Consider the following 16,989-nt stretch of genomic DNA (forward strand, 5'->3'; position numbering starts at 1 on the left):
TATCCCATAACTATCCCTTTATCAAGTGAATTAATAGATGAATGTTTTCTCTTGGAATCTCAAGGCTGGATAGTCCCCCACCCTCCTCCTTACTCACTCCTTTGTGATATGTATGTACAAGGTTGTCTTCCCACTAGTATGAAAGAAACTTGAGGGTCAGGGTCTGTCTTATCAGTCTTTGAATTCCCCCAGCACTTTATTCAGTGCTTTGCTACAGTAGGTATTTCATAAATGTTTAATGAAATAAATTAATCTAACTGGTTCTTTTCAATGTCAATAAAGTAAGGAAATTCTCAGTACGAAGTAAAAAGCCACACAGAGTTTGATGAAAGCACAGAGAGTTTGGTATTCAGAATGTTAGCTGAGGCAGTAAGGCCAATTTAGAATGCCCAGTTTTCCTATCAGTGGTGGTTAAGAACATGGGCTTTTTGGTAAGTCTGGATATAAAATCTTGTCTCTGTTGCTTCCTAGTTATTCAAATGTAGGCAGATTATATGCCTCTTTAAACTTCAGATCCCTTTAAGCTACGGTAAAGATAACGAAAAGATCATATTTAAAGTACTAAGCACGTGTCTGATATATAGGAAGCTGACGTATTAGGTTTTCTTTTGCTGTGTCACAAATTACCCCAAACTTACCAGTTTAAAATTTATTACTTTATAGTTTTCATGGGTCAGCAGTCCAGGACATTTTAACTGGGCCCTCTGTTTATGATTTCAAAAAGGCTAAAATCAAGATGTAAGCCAAGTATGCCCTCATCTAGAGATGAGACTAGGGAGAGATCTGTTTCCAAGCTCTCTCAATTTGTTGGTCCAATTTTGATACTAACTGTTGGCTAGAATCACTCTCAGCAACTAGAAGCCACTGGCAGGTCCTTGTCACATGGCCCCTCCATAGGCCTGCTCACTCTACAAATCTCTTAATCCTCTCAGTTTCTTCCTTCAGAAAAGGCTCTCAGTCACTTTGAGTACTCACGTGATTAGATCAGGCCCACCTAGGGTAATCTCCCTTTTAATGAACTCATAGTCAACTGATCACCAACTCAGACTTGGGAGTGATAGTTCATCATATTCATAGGTCTGGCTCACATGCAGGAGGAGGGGATTATACAAGGGTGAGGGTTATGGGGGTTGGGAATCTTAGGGGCCATCTTAGCATTCTGCATAACACAAGATGTAATTTCAGATTCCCTCTGAAGGAGCATTTAAGTTTTGGGAAGCAGTAAAGAGAGAGAGAATCACATTTCATTTCACCATTCCACATTCAGTGAGTTTGTGCACTGTAGTAAGTATGAGAAACTTGTGGTTGATGTTCTCTTGCTGCATGCCTCTGTTACTAATAAGCATCTTGCCATTCTGAGTATGATTACACTACTTATGTATACAAATTAATTATATAGCATGGCCCTTAATTATTTAATCGGGGTAAATGGAAGAAACAACATTTTTTTAAGATTGGAAGATAAACTGGTAGATCTCCCACAAAGCACTTTCCTAAGAAATTTTTAAAGGTAATTTTGATTATATACTATTTGTACTTAATACCCTGTTTCTATAAAACAACAACAACAACAACAAAACTCTACTGTATTTTTCTTATTGTTATTATCATCTTGGACCCCTTAAGATAATAGATGAGACAAAAATGATTGAAAGGGTGTAGAGTTAGGAAGGTATGGGTTCTCTTTGATATCCCTCCTGTATCAAGTGGTTTAAATGGAAAATTTGTTGTAGTTTTCAGTTGTGTGAATTATATTCGATGTTGTAGAGAGTACAAAGAAATACGAAGTTACCTTTATTGTCAACAAATTTTCAATGTTGCTGCAAAGGTAAGACACAAATATGAAGAACTAAGTCATGGTAGAAGGCAGTATATAATTATAAGCCAATGAACAGTGATTGTTAAATGATAGAGTCATAATTATAGGCTGGAGATGTTGAGGATAGCTAAGGGGAGCAGGGGACCACAGCTAAACCTATAGAGATGGGAAGGATGTCACCAGATGAGGAGAATAGAAGAGGACATTTCAGGAGGGTGGAGTGGCATGAACAGATTTGCAGATGCACATACAGTGAAAGATATTCATGGAGTGGCAGTCTGGCTGGAGTCCAGAGCTCAACTAAATGAATAGGAAGAGATAAAGTTGAAAATGTAGTTCTTCTTTGGAACTTCAAGTGGGAATCCAAAGACTTTGGACTTAACTAAATAGGCCATGGCAGTCCATCGAACCTTTTTCAGCAGTGGAATGTTGCACAGAGTAAATATCAAATAAGCATTGGTAGAAAGAATGAATGAATACATAATAATATTTTAAGAAGAGTAATAGTTTGGGGAAGGTTGAATTAGAGGAAATAGGATGTTGGTCTGGTCTGTATTATGTTAAGGATCTGAGACATGGCCTGTGCAGTCATAGGATCTGAGTTAGGTCATATCCTAGCAATGAGATTTCAAAGGGAGGGATAGATGGGAAGGAAGAATTAATAGGGTTTGAGGACTAATTTAATATGGGGGGGAGGAAGAGAGAAAGGAACTGAAAATGACTCTGGATTTCTAACCTGGATAATTAAAAAAAAAAAATGATGGTAGCACTTTACAGTTTTCCTACATGTAAAATGAGGAAAATAAACAGTATTCACCTCATAGTAAGACCATTTCTGTTATTATTGTTATATACCTAAAATATCTAACACATTGCTTGAGTGATTGTTGGTTTCCAATAAATAGTTGTTATTGTAATATTGATGTCATCATTAATATTCTTTAATTCACAATCCCTGAATCCAAAAAGCTCTGATAATACGTTTGGTAACCTGACCTGAAGTCTTTTTTTTTTTTTAAGCGATAGTCTTTCTTTAATTCCCCTGTGCAAATGGAAGCCCCTGAGCTGGTCCCCACCCCTGCAACCCACAACCTGGGCCCCCCCCAGATGCAAGGCCCCACCTCAACTTGGTGGGAAGAAGAGAGGAGCACCCCCTCCCCAGGTTGGCTGACCTGAAGTCTTTTGATAGCAAAACCTTACCTGAACTGACTGAGAAGTTATTTCTATCTTTATTTACCGTGTAAATAATGGTACTTTTGCTCCCTAAATATTAACGATACTCCTGGGAGTGTTAATAAAAAAAAACAACATGTAGTATATGTAACATGTTACTCTTCTAACATTTGAAAATACCTAATTTCAAGTTCCATTTAGCTCAGGGGTGTTAGATACAGGATAGTGAACCTGTATTACTGTTGATGGGAAATGAAAAACAGAGCTACTTTGAGGGGACAAATAATTGATTTAGATATGCTGGGCTTGAGGTGGTTTTTCCCATCCAAGTGAAACTATTTTTCAGGCAATTGGAGGTAAATGATTGAAATTTCAGGCAAATGAGTGAGAGCAATATAGAAGTGAATTTTTAAGTCATGAGTAGGATGGGATCTTCTAGAAAGATTTGAGGAGGGAGGAAAAAAGCAATGAGGGATTATGGAAACCTGGGGTATGCACACCATGCATGTAATGAAAAGCCCTGGCTAAGCTATCAGAGTGCAGATGCTTAGTCAGGATGGAAGCTGAGTCAGTAGGAATAGTTAGAAATGGAAAAGAGGCAGGATAGCTCCAGAGTTGACAAGGACAGAACTAATTTTAGGAAGGAGCAGTTGATCCCTAGAGTCACGTGTGACAGAGAGGTCAGGGGAAAGGAGCACAATAACAACAGATTAGAGTTGGTAATTTTGAGGGTTCAAAGGTGGTGAGCATGTATGTTGAACTGCTAGCAGGGAGGTGAGCACAGAAGCCTCAAGGATGTAAGTGGGGAATGGCAGTAGCCTAGCTGGATCTTATTACTTCTTTTTTATTCTTAATTATACTCATTCTTGCATATTCCAGGAACAGAAAATTGAAAGAATCGTAGAATTTCAGAGCTAAATGGGATCATGTATTCTATCCCTCTTGCTTTGCAATTAAGGATGCTGATACGCCCAGAGTAGGTAAGGTTCTGGTAATGATGAGTTAGTGGCAGAGCTAAGACTAGAACATGAGTACTGAGAGTCCCAATTTAGTGCTATTTCTGCTATGCCTTAGATGTCCAAGCAGGAGACTCAACTAGCGGTGCTATCTGAATGATGCCTGGAGATATCCTACAGTTCCCTTTAGTACAGAAGTGGGATACTCCTCCACCAACCAGTTCAAGGATAAAAAGGCTATATACAGGCGACATATATCTTGTCTATATGTGTTCATATATATATGTATATGTGTGTGGTGGTTTTTATTACAAAGCATTTTTCTTCACACTAATTTGCCTCTCATACGATTGGTATTTTATAGGAAATTGAAAATCTTACACATTCATATATTTTAACTTTCAGTGAGCCCAAAGAACCATTCCTTTGTATCAGTATCCATGACAGAAGATCAGTCACTCTGTCCATAAACTCTTTCAATATGAGTTTCATTTTTCTTCGGCTTAATCTTTATAACTTGCAGAATCCCAACAGCTTTGAGAGGAGCACCACAGGATAGTGAACTTCTTAAAGGCAGAGACTGTATCATACTTATCCTTTATCTGTGGCATCCTAGAACAATGTCTGGAACACAGTATATAGTCAATGAACTTGTTGAATGAAAGAATGGGCAAAGAAATGAGCAAAGGAAGGAATGAGCGAATGTTCAGTAAACCTCATCCAGAAACTGTGGTGAGAAAACATATTTGGTTCAATCTCCTGACCTAGCTTGTGCCTGTTTTTCTGATTCAATTCCAGTAGAAATAGTCCTCAGCACATTTGTAAATACAATAGCAGTGTCAATCAAAGCATTAAATCTGAAGTGTCCCTCAGAATTATTGTTAACAGATTTACTTCTTTGGGTGCCAGTAACCCTGAATAAAAATTGGGGAATTGAGGAGATCGTGGTGGTGGTGGTGGAATGCATTGATCCTGCTCCTCTAACATTCTGGTTATACATTTCTTTGCTACTCAGTCTCCATTTGGGCTTCTCGTTTCTTTTGAAATGCAGCCTGGAGAGCAAAAGGATATATACCAGGAAGTCCAGCCTTATTTGGAAGATCTCTGTCAAAAATGGCTTATCCATACTTAGCATTTTTCCAAATTTGGTGCACAAATATGCCTTAATTTAATTTAATTTAATTAATTAATTAATTTATTTATTTATTTTAAAGATTTATTTATTTGACAGAGAGAGACACAGCGAGAGAGGGAACACAAGCAGGGGGAGCGGAAGAGGGAGAAGCAGGCTCCCCGCGGAGCAGGGAGCCTGATGCGGGGCTCGATGCGGGGCTCGATCTCAGGACTCTGGGATCATGACCTGAGCCGAAGGCAGACGCTTAACGACTGAGCCACCCAGGTGCCCCCAAATATGCCTTATTTTAAAAAACGTGCCGAGTACTAATCATATATTTCACACTGTACTATAAGAATAGTTTTTTTTCTTCTCTCAGTGTGATGTGTTTTTAACCTCTAACATTTAATGTCACAAATTTCTAACACTGAGATTAAAATTCCTCAGAGGCCTGATTCCCAAGTATCTCACGATAAGCCCATTATCACTAAGGAGATGCCCATGCTTTGCCCAAGGACCCACGCATCACGTTGGCAGGCTGCCTCCCTGGTGAGTCACCTTGGGACAAAAGCTTGTCAACAATGGAGCACTCATTTTCTCCTTAAAACCTTTTATTTGCTCCCCACTTCTCTCCCCGCACCTAGGTCATCCTGTATTTTAAAGCAATGATCATAAAGTACTTAGCTATTTTGTCAGGATTTCTAGATAAATTAGCTTAAGCAGCTACGTATCTCCCTGGCTTCTCTGCCAACCTACCCTGAGATCATTTGGGCTTAATTCCTATCTTTAACAAGACCAAGATGACAGTCTTTGCATATCCATGTGCAAAGTATTTACATATTCAGAAATCAACTTGGCAAACCACAGCTAAGAGTATGGGGAATAAACATTGTCTCCATTCTTTCTTTCCCTCGTCAAAGTGAGAATTTAATTCTTGAATATGATAAGAGCTGAAAATTGGCAAAGGGGAAAGGACAACGGTGATGTGACATCTGTCAAAAGCTCATATTGGTCAAGGAGGCCTCTCTGCCTACCCTGTGTACCCTTGGACTCTTGTGAGCTTGACAGGTGTTTCCCTTCTTTCCCTTTCCTTCCCCTGACCTGGCTTCCATGGGCCTGACAGAGGCAGAGGCAAATATTCCACAGCTCATACCACCTGATTTAAAATGCACGGTGGGTAGAAATTAAAATTAAAATGAGTTCTTTTTTAAGCAAAAATGTCACCATTCTCTTGCAAAGATGAGAATGTGAGTAATGACTCAAGAGAAAAGATTGGTGTTAGATTATGAGGTTGTGCTTAGTGGGCTTATGATTTATGTATAGGAATATATAATTTTTAAATAAAGAGCAAGATGAGGTTGAAATTGTATTTATTTGGCAAGCTAACATTAGCTTCTTTTACTTTTAAACCATTGGCATACATTTTGTATGTCATGTATACTTGTCCAATATCATACAGCAAGGACATGGGTGTTCATGCTCAAAACTAGGGCAGGCACTCATCTACTAGACCACTGTAGGAAGTCTCCAAAGAATTCCATGAAATGAGAGCTATCTCTCTATTTCATGATGTATCTAGGCTCTTCATTTTGTTCTTAGAAGTGTGATTTCTGTAGCTATCTGCTCTGTCTCTCCCTCTTTGTCTATTAATGCTACAAAGAGTGGTCTTTACCTCGGGCAAGTGGAAATTGATATAAGGACCACTAGCTTTTAGAAATTCTTTGGAAATACATATTCAGTTCTCCCTATTTCTCTCCCCAGAATGGCATGCTATTTTAGCAATCAAGCTATTTGTATGTCAAAACTAAGAATTATAAATAACCTGGTCTGTCTTCACTAAGTAATAATCATGAGTATGATTACATGGAATTGTCCTCTGTGAGCTCTTGAACTCCTGGAGGCCATGCCATCACCACCATCATCATCATGACAGTTACTCTCTAAGGTGGCTCTTACGGATCTTTGCCTCCTGGAATTCACACTCTTTTGCACTCTTCAGTGTTGAATAAGGATGACCCGTGCAACCAATAAGAAATTGTGGAAATGATTATGTGTAATTTCTGAGCGTAGGCCATAAAAAAACACTGCTTCAGCCTTTCTCTCTTGGATCATTTGCTTTGAGGGAAGCCTGGTGTCATGGTATGAGGACATCAAAGCAATCCTCTGGAGAAGACCACATGGCAAGGAAGTGACACCTCCTGCCAATCACCCTGTGAATAAACTGTCTTGGAAGTATATCCTCCAGCCCTAGCCAGAACTGCAGCCCAGGCCAACATTCTGTCTATACTTTCATGAGAGAGCCTAAGCCACAACCATCCAGTTAAGCTGCTTCCAAACTCCTGACCCATAAGAACTATGAGATGAAAAGTTTTTTTGTTGTTTTAAGCTACTAAGCATTGAGGTAATTTGTTACACAGCAGTAGATAGCTAATGTAATCATCACTGCACTTCTTGAATGCCTTCTGTATACAAGCAAGTGTATGATTTCAGTCTTGTCCTAATCCTCTGAGTTTGTAGTCATATCCTCATTATACAAATGCGCAAATGGAGGCCAGAAATGGTTACATCACACATCTAGTGAATAGATGAGCTAGAATTTGAAGACAGACTTTATTTTTAACCAGTGTTCAGTGTTCTGTTCTGAGTAGTATCTTTAGACTATAAGGCTATTGCTGGCAGTGTCTGAACATGACCTGGGGAACTTAGTACCATAGACCACTTTCAGTAATGATATTCCTTTTAAGGCACAAGTTTAGAGTCCCTAAGTACTTTGAATTTCAAGAATTACTCAGAGCTTCCCCGAGTCTTCTAAGATACATGCATGGGTTCTGTAGAGTCACAATCTTTATCTCATGCTAAGTTCTTAATCAACTAGCTAGTCAGCTAGCTGGTTCCCAGTGGAATTAAACACAAGAGAAGGAAGTTTGGATAGTGTAGGGGTTCAGGGATAATGACATTGAGAGAAGGGAGAGATACACAGAAATCATGATTTTAAAATGTGGTAAATAATCGGTCATTTCACAAATTATCCACCAAGTCTGGCCTTCAAAGAAAGGTATACTTCTTCAAAAGTAAGTGACTAGTAGCTTCCCTTGTTTTCCTGGGTTCACTGCTCTAGTATTTTATCTTAAAAATGATTATGCCTAATAGTGGAGGGAAGAACATAAGAAATAAACAAGAATATAAGAAATCCCTGACCTGAACTTTATTCACATCTACTCCCCTTATTATATTACATTTCCTCTCTACCAGTCTGAAATAGAGTTAAATGTAGTTAAAGTAATTCTCCCAGTGGAACCCAAGCAAAGTAATGTGAATTATATATGCTGATTGTTTCAAATGTTTACATGAAATTAAGACACAAAGCTTATGTCTGTGAAACAGGTGCAAGCTTGAAATCTAACTGATGAGTGCTTAAAGATGACAGTCTAATTTCCGCAAATATATAAACCACCTCATATGGCCATTTTTGTGCTCAGTACTCCTATTGTCCTTTGTGTTTTAAATTCTTTTGCTGACTTATTTCCTGTGTCAGTTTTCCACAGTCAGCATCCTTTAAAATTGGCTTAGAATTTTGCTACAGAAAATGCAGAAAAATCCCTTGCTGTGTATGGCATATACCCCACATAAAATACACCATATCTCATTTTCTTTTTGAACAGTACTTCTTATAAACATGAAATTACAATGGAGTTGGGGAAACTATCTAGAAATGAACAAATGGCTGAGATGGGTGTATGGTAAACTCTTTTCTATGGGCACCAACATTATATAAGACCCTTAATCTAACTCCAGAAATACAAGGACATAAGTATAGAAAAGAGGAGATTGGATATCCATACAAATAGCCAAATGGGAGATGGATTCAGCAGGAAACTTACTGAACCTATGGGGTGTTGTGGCAGCCAATAAAGCTAATGGGCATTAACAGAAGAATGCAATTTAGAATGAGGAAGGTGATAACCATACTCTGCTCAGACATTTGTTGGGATATTGCATTATATTTTGAATATCATATTGTTAAAGGAATAGAAACAAGTGAAGCTTTATTCAGAGAAGAAAATTTTAAACGTTGGATTATTTCCTATCTATGTCATACGAGAAGCATATTCAAATATTTAATGATCTCTGTGGATTCAAGGTTCGTAGTTTTATTTATTTTAATATTTTTTAGGTTTTTTATTTAAATGCCAATTAACATACAGTGTAATATTAGTTTCAGGTTAGAATTTAGTGATTCAAACACTTCCATGCAATACACAGTGCTCATCACAACAAGTGTACTCGTAATCCCCATGTCCTATTTAACCCATCGCCCTCACCTCCCTTCTGGTAACTATCAGTTTGTTCTTTATAGTTAAGAGTCTGTTTCTTGGTTTGCCTCTCTCTTTTTTCTTTTGCTCATTTGTTTCATTTCTTAAATTCCACATATGAGTGAAATCATATGGTATTTTTCTCTCTCTGACTTATTTCGCTTAGCATAATACTCTCTAGCTCCATCCATGTTGTTGCAAATGACAAGATTTCATTCTTTTTTGTGGCTAATATTCCACTGTGTATATACGTATGTGTGTGTGAGTGTGTGTGTGTGTATAACACATCTTCTTTACCCATTCATCAGTCAGTGGACACCTGGGATCTTTCCATAATGATGCTATAAATATCGGGATGCCTGTATCCCTTTGAATTAGTATTTTTGTATTCTTTGGGTAAACACCTAGTCGTGCAATTGCTGGATCATAGGGCAGTTCTATTTTTAACTTTTTGAGGAACTTCTGTATTGTTTTCCAGAGTGGCTGCCCCAGTTTGCATTCCCACCAACAGTGCAAGACAGTTCCCCTTCCTCCACATCCTTGCGAACAACTGTTGTTTCCTTTGTTCTTAATTTTAGCCATTCTGATAGGTGTGAGGTGATATCTCATTGTAGTTTTGATTCGTATTTCCCTGATGATCAGTAATGAGCATCTTTTCATGTGTCCATTTGCCATCTGCATGCCTTCTTTGGAAAAATGTCTATTCATATCTTCTGCCCATTTTTTAATTGTATTATTTGGTTTGGAGGTGTTGAGTTTTATAAGTTCTTTATAGATTTTGGATACTTACTCTTTATCAGATATGTCATTTGCAAATATCTTCTCCCATTCTGTCAGTTGCCTTTTAGTTTTGCTTATTGTTTCCTTCACTGTGCAAAGCTTCTTATTTTGATGGAGTCCCAATAGTTTATTTTTGGTTTTGTTTCCCTTGCCTCAGACGATGTATCTAGTAAGAAGTTGCTATGGCTGATGTCAGAGAAGTTACCGCCTGTGTTCTCTTCTAGGATTTTCATGGTTTCTTATCTCACATTTAGATCTTTCATCCACTTTGAATTTATTTCTGTGTATGGTGTAAGAAAGTGGGCCAGTTTCATTCCTTTGCTTGTGGCTGTCCAGTTTTCCCAACACCATTTGTTGAAGAGACTTTTTCCCATTGTATATTCTTTCCTGCTTCGTCGAAGATTAATTGACCATACTGTTGTGGGTTTATTTCTGGGTTCTATTGATCTATGTGTCTGTATTTGTGCCAGTACCATACTGTTTTGATCACTACGGTTTTGTAATATAACTTGAAGTCTGGAATCGTGATGCTTTTCTTTTTCAAGGTTGCTTTGGCTATTCATGGTCTTTTGTGGTTCCATACAAATTTTAGGATTGTTTGTTCTAGCTCTGTGGAAAATGCTGTTGGTATTTTAAGAGGGTTTTCACTAAATGTGTAGACTGCTTTTGGTAGTACAGACATCTTAACAACATTTGTTCTTCCAACCCATGAGCATGGAATATCTTTCCATTTCTGTGTCATCTTCAATTTCTTTTATCAGTGTTTTACAGCTTTTGGAGTACAGATCTTTTTCTTCTTTGGTTAGGTTTATTTCTAGGTATGTTATTGTTTTTGGTGCAATTAGAAATGGATTGATTCCTCAGTTTCATTTTCTGCTGCTTCATTATTGGTGTATAGAAATGCATCATATTTCTGTACATTGACTTTGTATCCTGTGACTTTACTGAATTTATCAGTTCTAGCAGATTTTTGGTGGAATCTTTTGGGTTTTCTATATATAATATCACGTCATCTGCAAATAATGAAAGTTTTATTTTTTTCTTGCCAATTTGGCTGCCGTTTATTTCTTTTTGCCATCTGACTGCTGTGGCTGGGACTTCTAGTACTATGTTAAATGACAGTGGTGAGAGTGGACATCCCTATCTTGTTCCTGACTGTAGAGGAAAAGCTCTCCGTTTTTCCTCATTTGAGATGATATTAGCTGTGTGTTTTTCATATATGGTCTTTATGATGTTGAGGTATGTTCCACAAGGTTCAGATTTTTAGTTAATTTTTCAAATTATGGACCAGAACCTATGCATAGAAGAAAATAGGCTGAATCAAAAGAATTAAGGAGATAATTAGCTGCTTCAGGAGGTATGTACTTGTGATTATTGAAGGTGCTCAAATGTAGAAAAGTACTTGAGAGAAAAGTACTTTTTTCCCTTCACTGTACACAGATGTATCATCTTTTAATATAGAATTGCCTCGTGTACTACTGTTTAGCCCAATCAATGTTCAGGATTTAGATCAATCAGATTAGCAAATCCTCACTGCTTAGGAAGGGGGTTTGCTTAGTGGTGGTCAGAGCAACAAAAGCATGGAGGACGGCTGGGTTGCTGTTATTTATACCACTACACACACACACACACACTCTCTCTCTCTCTCTCACACGCACTACATTGGTATATTTATCTTCCCTAGGAGAGAACTAGAAAAGTATACGGCAATAAATAGTGGGAACTTTAAAGATGCTCATGTCATTTGATCTAATAATTTCACTTCTAGAGTATGAAAGATAAAAATGGATATTGTGAGAAAACTTTATATACAGAAATGTTCATCACAACATTATAATAGTAAAAAAGAAAAAAAGTGGGAGACCCTTTCAATTTAGGAAATATTTACGAAGCACCTGCTCTGTTATAGATATTTTATAGGTGCTTGGGATAGATCAGTGAGCAAAATAGTTTCCTGCTCTCAAGGAGTTTATGGTCCAGCAGGTAAAAGTAAATATAAATACAATAAATAAATATTTATATAATACTATTTATATAGTGATAGAAGAGAACGAGTGCTATAGGGCAACATAAAGTAGAGACAATAGTGGGCGTTGGGCTTGGTGACTGCAGAATGACCAGGGTGGGTCTCAGGGAGAAGGCAGTATGACCAAAGACTCGGCAATGGTGGTAGCTATGCAGATATCTGGAGGGAAATAGCAGTATGTAAACTAATAGGAATGATTCAGTAGAAAGTAAAAATCTGATGAAATAGGATTTCTTTTATTAACATAGGAAATGCTAACAATATAATATTCAGTGAAACAAGCAGGGTATAAGCTGTATATTCAGTATTACAGTTTTAATTATGCACATATGTGTATATACTCATTTATTCCATAAATATTTATTGAGTACCTATTTATTTTATAAACATTTATATAGCACTTATTATCTTCCAGGTGCTATTCAAAGCATTTCCAAATATTAATGTCACTAAATCTTCATAACTTTATTATGAAGTAGGACTATTTCAGGAATGGAAAAGATTCTAATTAATTACCTAAGGCCACATTGTTAGTAAGAGCAGACCACAGTTTTGCTCTGAGTCTGTTTTCTTTTTTTTTTTTTTAATGTTTTATTTATTTATTCATGAGAGTCAGAGAGAGAGAGAGAGGCAGAGGCAGAGGGAGAAGCAGGCTCCCCGCCTAGCAGGGAGCCTGATGCGGGACTCCATCCCAGGACCCCAGGATCATGACCTGAGCCGAAGGCAGACGCTCAACCATCTGAGCCACCCAGGTGCCCTGAGTCTGTTTTCTTAATCTGCATGATTCTGCCTCCTCTTTGCTGGGCACTGTTTGCATGCTGAGGAGGAAGTAAAACATACATATATGCCTAGAAGAAAGTTTTGGAAAATACATACCAGATGTTAATATTGATTTTTCTGTGTGGGTGGAATTGTAGATAATAGTCATTATTTTGCATACATTTGTGCATTTTTCAAATTTTCTATGATAAAGACATTTAAAGTTATAACTAGAATATTACATATGTTTTAAAAGTATGGTGCATTTTACAGTGCTTATAATGCTTATAGGAATAAAAGCATAAACAGTTAAAGCTTTAAGGAAGAGCTGAAACAAGATGTTGGTCTCCCTTATTTTAGTTCAGTTTTTTTTCCTTTAGCTGTGTTTCTTTTACATTGTATATTCAACATAATATGATAGAAAGATGACTCTCCTGGAAGCTAGGCTCCAGTCCTGCTTCTGACTCTCCTAAGCTCTGCACCTTCAAACAAGTTGCTTCGCCATATGGGCTTCAGTTTACTCTTTTGTAAAACTGGAGAATTGGACTATTTGATATCTGGTTCCTTTAGTTTCTGACTTTCCAGGATTCTATGGCAGCTTTACATTCTTATCTTAACCAAAAGACCCTGGAATTCCAGTTGATTAGCTTGCAAAATAAGTTAAGTGGTGTGTGGACAAAAACCTTTGAAGTCTGTATTATTAATTAATTTTCTTAATGTAGCCAAGCTATCAAAGTATGGTTTTACAGATCAAAAAAGTAGGCAAATATTAACAAATTCATAACATTTGACTTAATACGTGGAAAAACAATAATAACCAACCACTTTATTGATTAAATTTGAACTTACTGTCACATGCCTAGCGATACTTGAGGTTTGGATAATTAGAAAATTCTGCAGTATAGACTGACCAGCTTTGGAGTCTGACGTTTGCCTGGTGAGGAGAGACTCAGAGTAAGAGGTATCAGAAGAATCAAGCTGTCTAATGACATCAGGATAAGATAGCCTGAAACATCTATGTATCTACCTGGAGATTCAAAATCTGTTGCCTATAACCTCCATATGCCACCTCCACACAGCCTTTCCGATGAGACTAGAACTCATGCAAATCTGTTCAAGTGTTGAAGGCTCTCTTTTTTGGCACATTGTCAAAGTTAGGCTCTGTCCAGACTGAAAGACCTGGACCTTTATTTCTCTGCTTCCTGGTGGGACCCAAACTTCTCTCTCTAGAGGATTGGCTTCTTGAGTTACTTTGCATATCTGTATCATCCAGGTTACAGTTGAACAGCCTAAAGCCTTTTTCATTTTACTAATTTCCTGATTTTTGAAAGAGGGTAGCAATTCCCTCTTTCAATAACCTGCAATTATCAATGACACAATTTGCCCCTTTGGTCCTTCTGGGCTAGGAGAAGCAACTTTTCTTCAAAATCCCAGGCTGAAAATAAATTAAAGTTACCTGTAAAGCCACCAGAGCACCCAGGCACCTCTGCAAAACTGTTACTAGCAACTTTGCTGTCCAAGAAAAGAAGCACCAAATGTACCCGCAAATCAGCTTCATAAGTCACAAATGGGAGTTATTAACAATGTGCACCATCTGGCAGCTTCCTCTCTTTGACTAATTTGTCTTGCTAACTAAGCTCAGTTATGGTCTATGCTGCTGAGGAAGTGCATGGGCTGTCAACATGTATATATAACAAACTTGAAGACTGTACAACCTTAAAGTCATTACTTTGAAAGTTTTTTTGTTCTTTAAGTTTTCATTGCCCAGCGCTAGATATAGCTTTGCTTTTGCGTATATATCCTCAGTTTTCACATATCCTACGTTGACAGGGAACTTTTATTTTATTTTATTTTATTTTTAAGGTTTTGTTTTTATTTATTTGACAGAGAGAGACACAGCGAGAGAGAGAACACAAGCAGGGAGAGTGGGAGAAGGAGAAGCAGGCTCCCCGCTGAGCAGGGAGCCCGATGTGGGGCTCGATCCCAGGAGCCTGGGATCATGACCTGAGCAGAAGGCAGACGCTTAATGACTGAGCCACCTAGGCGCCACTGACAGGGAACTTTTAGAGAATTTTTCTTTTAAGCAATATGGAGAAATTATCTATGGAGCGCTGAAATAATAAACAGTGAAAAGTTACAGAAGCCCCCAAAATCCAACAAAATTATTTTATCAGTTATTGTCTGTCTTAGAGTTTCAAGCTCCTCATCTGATATGAATTCTGTAGACTCTCTCAGGTGGTCTATACATCTAACATTATTCTATGGCATTTCTATTCTGAAAATAGCTATCATTAATCTTCTCTTTCTTTCTGCTCAAGATCCTCTTTATTTTAACTAGGAGAGGGCAAATTATGTCATTCCCTGGTATACAGTTGCTGTGGAATTAATTAAATACAGTTTCACTAACTTCCCTATCATAGCTAGACCTTGCACTTCTTATGAGAGATTATCTTACCTACTAACAGATTGTCAGATCCTTTTAAGTTATAAGGGACAGAAACCCGACTCGGACTAGCCTAAGCAAAACAATGGACTTTACTGATTCACCAACTGGTAGAAAAGAAAAGGAAATGGCACCAGGTATAACTAGATCCAGCATTTAAGTGATATTTCCAGGATCTCTTTCTCTTCCTACTCAGCTGTTTCTCTCTGTGTGTGTTAGTCTCAATCCCTCCTATTGCTTCCCAGCTTTCTTTTGCTGGCACCGTCAGGCCCGTAGGATACCAACGAAGCATCTTCAAAGATGGGAGAGCCAACACTTCCCCCCACAGTGTCCATATTGCAATTGCAGGAAGAGACTCTGCTGGGCCTTGTTAAGTCACTTACCCACCAGTGAACGAATCATGGAGACCAGAATGATATTGTGAATTCATTGTGAATGGAGGCCAGAAGGGGAGGGCTCCCATGACCAATCCTTGGTTATTCTTTTGGCAGGGGATGGGGGACTGGGTTGTATTTGTCAACAGAAAAGCAGGAAGAGATCCTTGCATATTAAGCAGACGAACACAGTAGTTACCATAGTGTACTACAGTATCTAAGAATAAAGTCATTTTCAGTATTTTTTATATATATATATATAACTTTTCATTATGGTAGCCAAACATTCTGGATTTTCTGGAACAATCCTGATTTCAGATATTCTATCCCACTGAGTCATCATGTGTCCAAAGTTTTGAATTGGAAAATTGCATCATTCTGCTCTAAGACATGCAGTGATTGGCTCTGAGGGCAGAACATTTTTATAGCTTTTATGTGACAATCTACATATTTTTTTAAAAAGCTTTAATTATAATGTACTGGAGTATAAATCCAAGGGGAATGTAATCAACAATAGGTTGTAAAGAATGTAGCAAAATACTTTTATAAAAGAAAACGATAATTTGAGGTTTTCGGTAAGCCTTCAAACCTTGCCAGCAAATATCCTTTGCCATATTGAACTTGTGTAACTCTCAACACTGACATTTAAGCTACTGTTTGCTTGGCACTTTTCACAAGCTCATTAATTATGCTTTGAAATTTTACTTTACAAAATATTACTTTTTAAAGAGAGAGCTCATTATTTTCCATTGGAAGTGCTTCCTTGCCAAGTGCTACCATTTCGTGGGAGGTGGGCAGACTTTAAGTGGCAGCACAAGGCTCCATTATGCTTTTCTGTTCACATTGGCCCCAATCCACTGTCCTTGCCCCTCTCTGCCCAAATAAACATTTCTCCCCACCAGGCATACATTTTCAAACCTTGGCCCTTGAAGCTGCTATTGGGAGTCTACAAATTAATCTGTTCTGCCTTCACTAACAGATGCCACACTGGTGCCAGGCACGTAGTCCGAACTGCAGGGATTTGTAACATTAAGAGTAGTGCAAAAACTACAAGCATTCGAAAAGGCACTCATTTTATTTAATTCACCAGACCTTGGCGTTTTGTTGAAAAAGGGCAGTATAAACCCCTTTCTCATTACCCCTCTCAAGTGATTCTCCTTTATTGAAATACGGTGCTCTTTTTCTTTCCTTCCTTCCTTCCTTCCTTCCTTCCTTCCTTCCTTCCTTCCTTC

Source organism: Mirounga leonina, unplaced genomic scaffold, assembly GCF_011800145.1.
Source record: "Mirounga leonina isolate KUSES-001 unplaced genomic scaffold, KU_Mleo_1.0 Mir_169, whole genome shotgun sequence".
NCBI classification, from domain to species: Eukaryota; Metazoa; Chordata; class Mammalia; order Carnivora; family Phocidae; genus Mirounga; species Mirounga leonina.